This window comes from Pongo abelii, chromosome 7, assembly GCF_028885655.2.
Source record: "Pongo abelii isolate AG06213 chromosome 7, NHGRI_mPonAbe1-v2.0_pri, whole genome shotgun sequence".
NCBI lineage: Eukaryota > Metazoa > Chordata > Mammalia > Primates > Hominidae > Pongo > Pongo abelii.
This window is the reverse complement of record NC_071992.2, coordinates 101,246,679-101,258,943: the sequence shown is the minus strand read 5'-3', so window position 1 is coordinate 101,258,943 and position 12,265 is coordinate 101,246,679. Positions and strand designations below refer to the sequence as shown.

The 12,265-nt window shown below is 39.3% G+C and overlaps 1 protein-coding gene across 3 annotated transcripts in view; it reads left to right on the top strand.

The window, feature by feature from the left end:
* The window catches only part of CA1 (carbonic anhydrase 1), a 51,210-nt gene that overhangs the window by 20,214 nt on the left and 18,731 nt on the right, over positions 1-12,265 (top strand). The window contains exon 2 of one of the 3 annotated variants that reach the window (XM_054561813.1): positions 3,286-3,368. The exons of 1 other annotated variant lie outside the window; for it this stretch is intronic. The gene's annotated coding sequence lies outside the window, so the exon portion shown is untranslated. Of the gene's footprint in view, positions 1-3,285; positions 3,369-4,239; positions 4,259-12,265 lie in introns of those variants that run through there. One more of the 3 variants, XM_063726706.1, reaches the window with a different exon arrangement.

Here is a 12,265-nt window from a genome sequence, read left to right as displayed (position 1 = left end):
TTCGGGGCAGAGCCGGGTAAATGGGCCTCTCCATGTAATTGCTCCAGCAGAATAATTAGCTTTCTAAACAGATGCTCAGGCCTCCCAGAGAGTGTTCCTAAAGAAGGGAAGTAGAGGCTACCAGTCTGATAAGGCCTAAGCCTGGGAACTGGTGCCGGATCTCTTCCACCATATCCCATTACTCAAAGCAGCAAAAGATATCTGGAATAGCCTCCTAACTGATCTTTTCAGTAATAAGTCTTCCCTTCCTTCAAACCTGTTAATTTCCATTGTGTTTAACATACAGTAACTTGACGTGTGTAAGGTTCTGAATGATTGTTTTGCTTTCTAAACCATCTAATACTACCTTCGCCTGCTCGCTATGCCTCGGCTCTGTTTCAGGTTTTTTGCACATAGCAGACCACCCAAAAACTCAGTGGCTTAGAGTGACAACTTTTTTTTTTCTTCTCACTGTTACGGGGTTGATGGGTGGATATTTCTATTGGTTTTACCTGGACTTACTCACTGAGCGCATTTCAGCTGGGTGGCTGAATTTCAGCTGGGACAGCTGGAATGCCAGCACCTTGCTCTCCAAGTGATATTTCCTCTTGAAGGAGACCAGACCAAGCAGGACTTTCTCACATGGCTCATCTGTGTTCTGAACAAGCACTTATCAAGCCTTTGCTTGTGTTGTTCGCTGATGTCCCATTGGCCAAATAAGTCATGTGGCCGTGCCCTGAGTCAGTAAGGGAGGAGACTACATAAGGGCATGGATAACAGAAGGCAGGATTCATTGGAGGCCATTAGCATCAACAAGACCCAAATGCCTCATTTTATTTCCTAGAATGTACCGAGCTCTTTTTTGCTTTAAGGTCTTTTCATAGTCTTCCTTTTAATCATTCAACAAATATTTAGGCACCCTCAGACGCTGGACAAAATGCTCAGAGCTCTCAAGAATCTTTCCTTCTAAAGAGGGAAAGCATATAATAAATACATGCAAAACTAGAAAAGATAATTTCAGAAGGTTATAAAACCTCCGAAAAAATAAACTGGGATAATGGGTAGAAAGTGATTGGCGAAAGTGGAGAGTGAAATGAAGTTCAGCCAGGTCAAGAAGGCCTTCTGAGGGGATGGCACTCCATCTGAAAGCTGGTGATGAGAAAGCACAGCAGTGAGGTGTCACAGAGGAGGAGTGTTCTGGCCATACCTCAACCTTGGTCATGGCTGTCCTGTCTCCTCTTGCCTTCCTCCTTGTAAGTAGCCCATTCCTGCCCTTACCACTGCCCACCTAGTTTATCCCTTTAGAAAATTCACCACAATTTTGGGTGATTTGCTGTTGCTCCTTGTTTAAGTCCCTCATAAACTATAATGCTAATGAAGATAGAGTTGTTTCTGTATGTTTCTTGGATATTTTCATAGATCTATGCTTAGTTGACATTCAAAAACAATTGCTAAATGAATAAATAAATGAATTCACATAGTCACTCGCGCAGGTCATGAACACATGACCACAGATGCTCAGGGTGAGACAGGTTCCTATGTCCAGTTCCTCATGGGCCCAGACTACATTTGCCTGTCTCTCAGTTGGGACCAACCCACTGTGCAAGTTCTTTCTACCCTCCTGGGGGTTTCATTTCAGGGGTTCTTTGGACTCTTTGGAACTTCCCTGACTCTGAGCTGAGAACAGTTGCTATCCTGTCCAGCCTAATAGGTTTCAATAAATGTTAAGTCCCAGAGACAAAGCTTTGGGGCCTTGCCCCTTTTCCCTTTAGGAAGTCTGCTGGAATTCATATACAAAATTTCTACCCCTTTTCCCTGCTACTTTCAAATTTGAAATAATAAAAAAAGAGATTTTATTCTATTTCATTAGATACCACCTCTCATGAACAATGATAGCAGCTATCAATCATACTGTAAGTACCAGGTAACTAGACACCTGGCCTATATTATCATTAATCCTCACCACAATCCTGCAAGATAGGATTCTTTTCCCCATTTTCAGATAAGGAAACAGAGGCTTATAGAGGTGAAATAATTTCCACAATAAATCCGAGGATTAAAAGGTAGATCAGGTGTTCAGGCCTACTTGAGTCCAGATCTGATGATCTTCCTACCAGACGCGTTGCCTTTGTGTTGACCCGCTCCACAGTGGGGATAAAAATACAGCTCCACTGTCTCTTATCTCCAGCTCTGAAATCCAAAAATTTCTGAAAACCAAAACTGTTCCTGAAAACACATGACCTGATGTGACCTGAACTCATCTGTGGGCCTAACCTGACCTGACACGAAGCTATTTATAGTCTTTATTTATTCCATGTACTATGACTATTCATACATTTGCTCCAAAAATAGTAATGTGTTCAATTACAGGGTACTCCCCCAGACCCTGATAAGGGCATTCATATATAGTGTTTGTGTTGTATTGCTTTCCAAAAATCTGAGAAATTCTGAATTCTGAAACACATGTGGCCCCAGGGTTTTCAGGTGTGCAACTGGGATTCTGTAATAATAAATTATGTTTGTGAATGGTTTTAGAGCTCACAAAGTTTTTAAGGGTTGAGGAAATTTTATTTTGTTTTCCTCTAGTACACAAAGAGTAATTTAGGAGATTTATCTGCACCTTATTTTCTTACTCTTCCATAAAGCAGCTTTATTCCTGATTTCAGGCTATTAATCATACTTGATCCCAACAGAAGTCTCAAGTTATTTCTTCTTGCAGAAAGACATTTAGTTTTAAGATTAAGTGAAATGAAAAAAAAAAGGAAAGCACTTTTCAGTAGCACTGGTATTCACTTCAGTTAAACTAACTCTAAATTTTTAATTTCCTAAAATAATGGCTTAGAATAGCACTAAAGTGAATACACTAAATGGATCCAACCATTAAAACGTATTCTAAAAATAGTGAATAAATATTTTTAAATGTAAGAAAGCAATTATAATAAGAGTACCTTGCATTTGCATTTATTAATTTGCAATTTATAAAACATTTTCACCTACCTGATCTCCTATACAATAATTATTATTATTATCATTTAGGAAAGTTGCCATTCACTGAGTGCTATCTTTTCATGAGACACTTTATATATACTATTTACTTATCCTCACAACTGTTTAAGGTTGTTATTATTATTTCTACCTCACAAACAAGAAAATTGAAGCTCAATGAGGCTGATATATTTGCTTCCAATTGCACAAATAGAAGGTTAGAGTGAGTACATGAGAAAAGCTGTGTGTAGAAGGCATTTACTTTTTGGTATTTTATTCTTACCAACATATGACAACATTCAATGTGTTTTTAATTTCAAGGTTCCTGATTGTCATGGAAAAAACTCTTGGGCTGGAGGCACAAAAAGTAGGATCAAATATCAACACTGCCACCCTGACTTCTGGCAAGTGACAAAATATTTCAACTTCAATCTCCTCATTTGTGAAATGAAGGACATTATATTCAGTCCGCACGTTGTCATGGGAATTATGTCAAATACTAGAAGGATTAAATGCTAGTAAAGGAAGCCAAGAAAGTCATGGCAGGCTGAGGTTCTTGATCTTTCAATAAGAAGAAGAAAAAAAAACTAGACCTGCCATTTATCACTGATCAAAATGGCTTGGTCCACCCAGTAAGTTTAGCTTCAAGTTACATTAAAACAAAATAAATAAAATACACTTAATCACTTTTTAAAAATAAAAAATATATACTTTTTAAAGTAAAAATTTAAATCTGGGCCAAGCACAGTGGCTCATGCCTATAATGCCCCTACTTTGAGAGGCCAAGACAAGAGGATTCCTGGATCCCAGGAGTTCAAGACCAGCCTGAGCAACATAGCAAGACTCTGTCTCTACTGAAAGTAAAAAAAAAAAAAAAGGAACTAGACATAGTGGCATGCACCTGTAGTCCCAGCTGCTTGGGAGGCTGAGGCGGGAGGATCGCTAGAGCCCAGGACCTGGATGCTGCAGTGATCTGCACCTAGCCTGGGTGACAGAGCAAGACCCTGTCTTTTAAAAATTTGTTTTTAATTTTTAAATGAAAAAATAAGTGCACAGGTACATTTGGTTGCTTTCTCACTAAGCTTTAAAGTTTCTTTCTTTGTATATTCACCTTCATACCTCAGTTAGAGAAAAACAATTTTGGGGTGATGTTTCTCAGCGTTCATGTGTACCATTTCTTCCTTTGCAGCTACAGTTTTTCTCGCACAGCAGTCAGTGATCTCAGTGCTCTGATTGGCTGCATTTCTCTCAACCTCTGGTTCAAGCAGTCACTTGACCCTGCACTCAACTAGTGGTCAGTATCAGGCCATGAAAAAGGGTGAGATAAGAGAGTCCTGGAGTAGAAGCTGGGCTGAGCTGGCAGGAAGGGGGTGGGCAGAGCAGGGACATGCATCCTGACACAGGCAGCAGTCAGTGGCTGTGAAATAAGACCAACCACAGGTCAAAGGCAAGGTCACAGTCTAGATTGGAAAACTGGGGCTAAGGTCTAGAGAGCTCAGTTGCTCCAGACGGCACAGGACAGAATGGAAAGCAGGCATACAGGTACAGGTTGGACATTCAAGCTAACCTAAATCTAGCTTCCAGAAAAGGCAGGTTCATACATATCTATTCCAGGATGTAACTAAGGTATGCTCCCTTGGTTTTAAGACTGTGCTCACAAACTTGTTTTCTCTCTTTATATCAAACACAAAAGTTGTCCTGGAGAGCTATTTATAAGGACAATGAGACTGCTCCTGCCTCCCCACCACCACACACACCTTTCAATCAGAAGCTGGTTCACCACCTTGAAAGATCTCTCTTCTCTGTTGTCTCAGTGACTTCCACTGGTGACTCCATCTTGAATCTGCTATCAATCATGTAAAAGTCACCCTTGTTCTATGAGCTATTTGTTTTCCTTTACTTTGTATATGTATGAGGAAACAGATATTTTTTAAAGCACTCTAAAAACAGATCATCCCGACAAGATTTTTTCTTAGCACTTTTTCTGGAAGGAAGAATGGACTTCTCTGTTAAAAAGTGGTACTCTGGGGTGTATCTAAGAGATGAATTTCCTTCCATTCAACTTTCCCTTTAAAGAAAGCTGTTACCTTTGCCTCTCTCTAGATATGTTTTTCCTTATGTTAAAAAAAAAAGAAAGAAAAATGGGCTAGGCACAGTAGCTCGCACCTATAATCCCAGCACTTTGGGAGGCCAAGGTGGGCAGATCACTTGAGGTCAGGAGTTTGAGACCAGCCTGGCCAACATGGTGAAACCCCATCCCTACTAAAAATACAAAAAAAAAAAAAAAAAAAAAAAAAATTAGCTGGATGTGGTGGCACGGGCCTGTAATCCCAGCTACTTGGGAGGCTGAGCTGGGAGGATCTCTTGAACCCAGGAGGCAGAGGTTGCAGTGAGCTGAGATCCAAGTCACTGCACTCCAGCCTGGGTGACAGAGTAAGACTCTGTCTCAAAACAAGAAAAGAAAAAAAAAAAGTATGTATTACCTTTCCCTCCCTGTCAGGATAGTTATTAGAATCTAAGCAGTGAGAAGTCATTGAGAAGAACAAAAATCTGTGTATTTATTTATAAGGTATTCATATTACTAGGCCCCTTTTCCTGTATCCAGGGCAAGTCCTCTCCATATACAAGGAAATGTACCATTCATTTCAACTTTGTTTATAACAATGAGAAATAACCTAAATGCCCGTTGATTGAGGAATGGCTAAATAAACAATGGCAATCCATAAAAAGAACATTGCAAAGCCAAATAAAAAAATACTCTTTGTATAATGGCCAAATTCCAAGATAATGAGTTAAGGAAAAAAAGTAAAACAAAACATGTAAAACAAAAAGAAAAAAAAATTACTCTTTGTATAGTAATAGGGCCAAATTCTAATGTATTAAGGGGAAAAAGTAAGGGACAAAAAAAGCATATAGAGTATGTATTATTTGTATTTTTTTCAAAAGAGCAAAATAATACATGCAGTTATACCCGTGTATATGCATCAAATATCTCTTTAAATGTATGAAATAAATTGATAACTTTAGTTTTCACTGGGACAGAAAATGGGAGAAGATTGTTTTTTAATTTGTACCCTTTTATACCTTTGAATTTGAAACCACATGAACATAGTACCCGTCCAACAAAATTAAATTAAGATCATAAATAAAAATATCCCTGAGTGATTTTTCACAATGTGTGAGAAACTCAAGATGCAAATGCTACCCAAGTGAGCTGAGTTGCAAGTTTATAGCCTCATGTTAGTTATTAGTGTAGCACAAGATTACTGGCTCATGTTCTTCTTGCTTTCACTTTTCTCCCACTTAAGCCAGATATTTCTCCTCAAATTTTTGACCACTGGAGAGCACACAGTGCCCTTTGTTTCTGGCTCAAAGCAGCCTGTACTCTCCCCTCTGGGATGTGGGTCCTTCAGCAGTATTCTTCTCAGGCCTAAACTCTCAGCCTCTGGTCTAAGCAGTCACTTGAGCCTGAACTCAACTAGTGGTCAGCATCAGATCATGGAATAGGATGGTGTAAGAGGTCCTGGATTAGAAGCTAGGCTGAGTTTGTGACCAGTCTGTCTAACTTGGCAAAACCCCGTCTCTATTAAAAATACAAAAATTAGCCAAGCATGGTGGCACATGCCTGTAGTCCCAGCTACCTGCAGGCTGAGGCACAAGAATCGCTTGAATCTGGGAGGCAGAGGTTGCAATGAGCTGAGATCACACCACTGCACTCCAGCCTGGGCAACAGAGTGAGATTATGTCTCAAAAAAAAAAAAAAAAAATGGAGCTGGGGGCTGAGCTGGCAGGAAGGGGATGGGCAGAGCAGGAGCATGCATCCTGACACAGGCAGCAGTCAGTGGCTGTGAAATAAGACCAACCACAGGTCAAAGGCAAGGTCACAGTCTAGATTGGAAAACTGGGGCTAAGGTCCAGAGAGCTGAGTTGCTCCAGATGGCACAGGACAGAATGGAAAGCAGGCATACGGGTGTTGGTTGGACATTCAAGCTAACCTAAATCTAGCTTCCAGAAAAGACAGGCTCACACATATCTATTCAGGATGTTACTAAGGTATGCCCCCTCAAATGGTTTTAAGCACTTTTCCTGCTGAGGATGTAGAGAGAGGGAGCCAGGATTCTGCAAGTGCCACTTTTAACATGTAGTGGGGCCAAATGTGATTCTCTCCCCTCCCACACTCAGTGCTGTCTAGCCCAAATTTTACACCCTAAGAAGCCATGGATCATTGAGTTCAAAACACACTGTCTCCATCCACCCCTTGAGGTTAGGTTGAATGATTTGGGTGCAGACCTGGTGTTTAAGGAGACAGATTGGTGACATTAATGGTAATATGCAACTATGGTTACAAAATCAACCCATAGCTAATTTCAACAACCAGAAGTTGTGGTGCCTGAGACAGTGCCCAACTGCCATGGTACCATTTGTTTTGTTCCTTGTTCATATTATGATGAGGGGATTAAGTTGTGCTCGAATCAGCTTCATCTAGACACTGCAGTTCAAGTCTTTCGTCAGTAGCTGCATTTTAATCCTACTGGGTTTAATAACAATACTAAAAATCTTTATGGTATGTCATTTAATCATCGACCTTTGCATTACTTCAACAGCAGCCTTACAAGTAACAAAGAATCAATCCTGTGCTTGCCTCTAGGTTTTCCACAGAGGTAGTGAAAAGAACTGGATTTTCAAGTTCACTTTGCAAGAGGCAAGTAGGAAGGAGACTGAAAGCTGCTCGTAGATCAGTAAATCAGTTGCTTTAGGCAGGACACCTGCCCTGTCAGTCTCAGCTACATCCAAATGGAAAAATGGGTGATCTAGGATTACCCTCAGGTGATGCCAATGGCCAAGGCACTAAAAGGTCACATCTATTATTGCTGGCATTTCTCTCCCCACTGGGCTGTTTTTTGAGTGGATGTCATACTCATCTCATACAGAAGGCATGTCCATCATGCTAGAGCAGTGCTGTCAATGTTGGATCTAATAAAATACACCCTATTTTTCTTTTCTGCAAACTTCATTATACCTAGCTGCTGCTAAAAGATGATTCCTTTTTTCCTTGCTACTCCAACATTACATTTTAGGGACATGAATCCTTAAGCAAAGTTTCATTTGCCACCTCTGATTTTAAAGTTAAAATAAGTCTTTTAAAAACATTAACCAAAATAAATGGCACAGTGAGTGCCATACCCAGAAATGGCTACATAAAACCACTACATAAACAGTCAATGCTCCCTTGGAAGAAGTCACTGGCCTTTACTAATAATATCATGTTCACCAGCAAACAATTTGGCAAGTGTGTAGTATCAGAAGTTGGGGGAGGACTAGAAACACAATCTTAACACACAAAAATAAATGTGGATAAAAAAGTGTAGCAACAGCTGTTGCCAGCTGCAAGCAACCACGCAGTAAAATCCTGTCCAACTCTGCAGGGGACTGTATGAGGACTCTTGGAGCCTGAGATAGGAGTGACAAAAGATCGCATTGTAAGAACATCAAACGTGAACCCTGGCTAGCAAGCTAGGAATTACCAATAGGAGGAATTGAGAACATTGCCAAGAATTCTTCTTCCCCAGATCGAATCACTGCATAAAATCAGCCCTATTTGTTCTAAGAAGTCCACATTCATAAGCTTCATTTTAACTGAGCTTGGTTCTTAGCCTATAAGGCCCATAAGAACTCCTCTGGAATCTGCGGATCTCCATTTTAAAAGCATTATTGACATGAACCTGGGGAGGTGTTTTTCCTGGAGTTCTTTCTCACCAGACTGGTTCTGGCTGCCTCCTGGGTGATGATGGAAAACTGAGGCACTTGCCAACATGTCATCCCCTCATTTTGCAACCCTCAGGCAGTTGCACAAAGGCTATGTGGAACTTTACCAACTAGTTAAAGGCAGAGTCTGGGACAGTCTTAAAGGAATTAGGACTACTGCAATGTCCAAGTGTTGCATATTAAGGAACTCCATCACAGGGACAGATAAACTAGGTGCAAGGCGATGCAATTAAGAGCCTTTCATTCAACACCTCTTCACTCATAACCCTGGGGTTTTGAAATGCAGAGCCTTTCAAGTCACACTTGAAAACTGTTGCCTAAGCAGCCTCTCCAGAGTTTTCTGATTCCAGAAGCTAAAAGAGCCCTAAGAAACCACAGGAGAAGCTGCCCTGCACTCCTTCTGTGGGAGTCACTGAGGACAGAAGAGTTACTCGATATCAAAGATCTTTAAGAGGCCTGAAAATTCTTCACTTACTTAGAGCTAAACCCATCTTAGAAATCTGCTTATTGTATATGTTTAGGTAACTCTCATTTGCCTGGAGCAACTTGAAAAAAAATTTTTTAGAAAGTAAAACAGGAAATTCAGAATAAGACATGGCCTTGACCAGCTAAATTAATTGCACAAGTAACCTTTTGCATAAAGGAAACGGGATCAGGAAGGACTTTCATTCAAACCTTGCTATTTTGCCTTTAGCTAAGAGGACAGGATTCTTTTCTGAAATTTTTCTGTGAAGACCCTAATAAATAATTTTGCTTTTTTCTCCTTCCTATTCTAGAAATAGAAGGGAGGAGGACCTATTTTGTTCCATCCTGTAGGCTGATCCTTTACACTTAGGACTGGAAGAAATAAAGTAGATTTTTGTGGAAATATAGAATACGCATTCACCAGCTACATTGGAATCAGGAAGCATAAATCACAAGTAGCTTGGTCTCTCCACAGAAATGTGGAAATGGTAGGCCCTGAAAGAGCCTCAGTAGGGATGCATGTGATAGCTTCGTGGGCTGGGCAGACTAGCTGTGGAGATGCAAAAACCACAGCATGCAGCATGCATTCTCTCCAAAGATGGTCCATACCCCATCACCAGCACCCATGGACAAAATCAAGCCAAAGTTATAGGGTCTGTTTTAGGGAAACTACAACGACTGTTTTGAGGTAATAGCTTCCCATGTGACTAAACTCTTTTGTGATAATAAAGTAAAAAGTAATGAAAAAAAGTTATTGTTAGTTTGATTTTATAATTTATCATAGTGGGAAGAATTCTTGACCCAGAGTTTAAAGACTTGACATTCCACTTTTAACAGTTTCATCTGATTTTGGACAAGTGGCTTAATTTTCTCATCTGTGAAAGCCTCTTTCTTCCTTTTGAAATGGAAATACTGATATTTGTTTTTCTCAGCCTCTGAATTTCTTAAAAGTTATAAATTAAGATCATGTGAGTAAAAAAAGTACAGGAGTAAAATGGTCTCATTCTATTGGGCTATTCTAAAAGAAACTATTTATATTTCTTTCTTTAAAAGCACCTGTTGTGTCCTTAGTGTAGAGGCTAAAAATAAAAAGATTTTTTAAAAATCAGAAAGCACTTGTAATCATTCCGTTTATTCCTTCCCCATTTATTAGAAAAACTCCAGGGTAAGGGGGTCAGATTATGTCCCTTGATTTCAAGGCTGATCAGCTAATGTACATCATCAAATCCTTGGAAGCTCAGACATAGCCATGTGTCCTCCTTAACACCTGGCTGCATTTACGTTTCAACCATAGCCCACACAGTTTTCTATTAGTAGTAGCACACTCAGTAAAAAATAAAAGCCATCTTTTACTGTGCATCTGCTATGTGCAATTAATCATTAATCCTCATTTAGAAAATATTTTTAGGTATTTTATACTTATTAACCCAGGTTTATCATAAAGAAACAGCATTACTCAAAGAAATTGGGTTAGACAGATTAAAAAAATTTTACTGTTAATGCTAATTCTTAAAAATAACTCTGAAGCAAAAGACAGTCTAGAGACTAAAGGAACATTGTAGATACTACTTCATCCTCATTCTATGTCTTTGTTTACTCTTTTAAGATCAGTAAAGAGGACCTCTGTAATGTACTTTTTCTGTGAACCCTGCCCTTGAGTAATGAGTCGTTCTGCAAATCATTAGTTCAAATAGTGCACTTGCCACTTTTCTTTGGTAGATCTACTAAGACAAAGATCAGATAAGAGTAAATTAAAATGACAATCTCCTGCAGGCCACAATTGGTATTTCCATTACTAGAAGGCATTTAGTTATTGTACCTGTCTTTACTTAATCATGGCTCTAACTTGAGCATTTGATTTAAAAACTACTGCAGAGCAAGTCACCACCCTGTATTTAGCATACTGACTTAATAGTTAAAAGGGTATCACAAAAAATGAATGAAAAAAAATTTATTCACTGGGGTTAGGTACTAGTAAAAGCATTAAAAATTCAAGAAATCTTATGGGGGAAATCTAATTTAGAAAAACAGTGAGTAGTTTTTGAAGTGGCTGTTGAAGTGAATATTAATTCAGTATTCTTCCTAAAGGAGAAAGCATGTCAAGAAAACAGCATTTAGGATTTTTAAAAATGTTTGTGAAAGTCTACAAATATGTTTTTAATATATTACCTGGAAATGTCTGTTAAAAACATAGATTCCCAGGTCTTGCATGCAGAGATTTTGATTCAGTAGTGTTATAATTATACATCACTTCAGTATAAATAACTTTTGTTCATATAATCTAATGCCTAATAGGAATGCTTGATAGTGTCCTAATCAGGACCTGCCCTCTTCAGAGGTGGCTACTTAGCTATTTGTACTGAAATCAACAGCTAAAGTTTTGTTATTTACTATAAAAGATGTTAGAAAGAATTTTGTACAATTAGAGGTATCAAGAGTAGTAACTGCGAAGGAAAAATTTTCTGGACCCAGAAAATGTCTTGTATGAACAAGACATAGGAGTGGAGAAGCCCAGCACTAAAATGTCATTGATGGACTATGTGAGGTCTAAGCCCCACTGAACTCAGCTGCCTGACCCAAAAGAGGTCTTGATGTCATTGACGTCTGTTTGGAGTGAGCTTTTCATGCAAGGTGCTGGTTGGTGAGCCTCACTTGCAGCCAGCCCGCCTGAAATTACAGGCAAGACATATGACTATTTTCTGGCTGTTTGCTTATAACACATGTACACTTGGGAAATTTGATTGTTGAAGACTTGCTTTCACTGAAATACGCCTCTTGGTAATTAGATTGTGAGGATGGAGCCATCTAACTCCCAGATACCTCTAACAAAGCTACCAATACTTACTAAAACAGCTTATTTGTTGATCATCTAAACTGGCCAAGGCCATTCACAAAAATAAAGGATTGGTTGAGACACACACGTTGTGTTTTAATATCACTTCAGGTGACTCTGAAGCAGGTGATTTACAAACCGTACACTGGGAACCACTGGATTAAGAAAAGACATGTCATTACAAATGTATTTTAGAAATCTAGTCTTTGATAAAAGGATTTAAGAGCTGATTTCAGG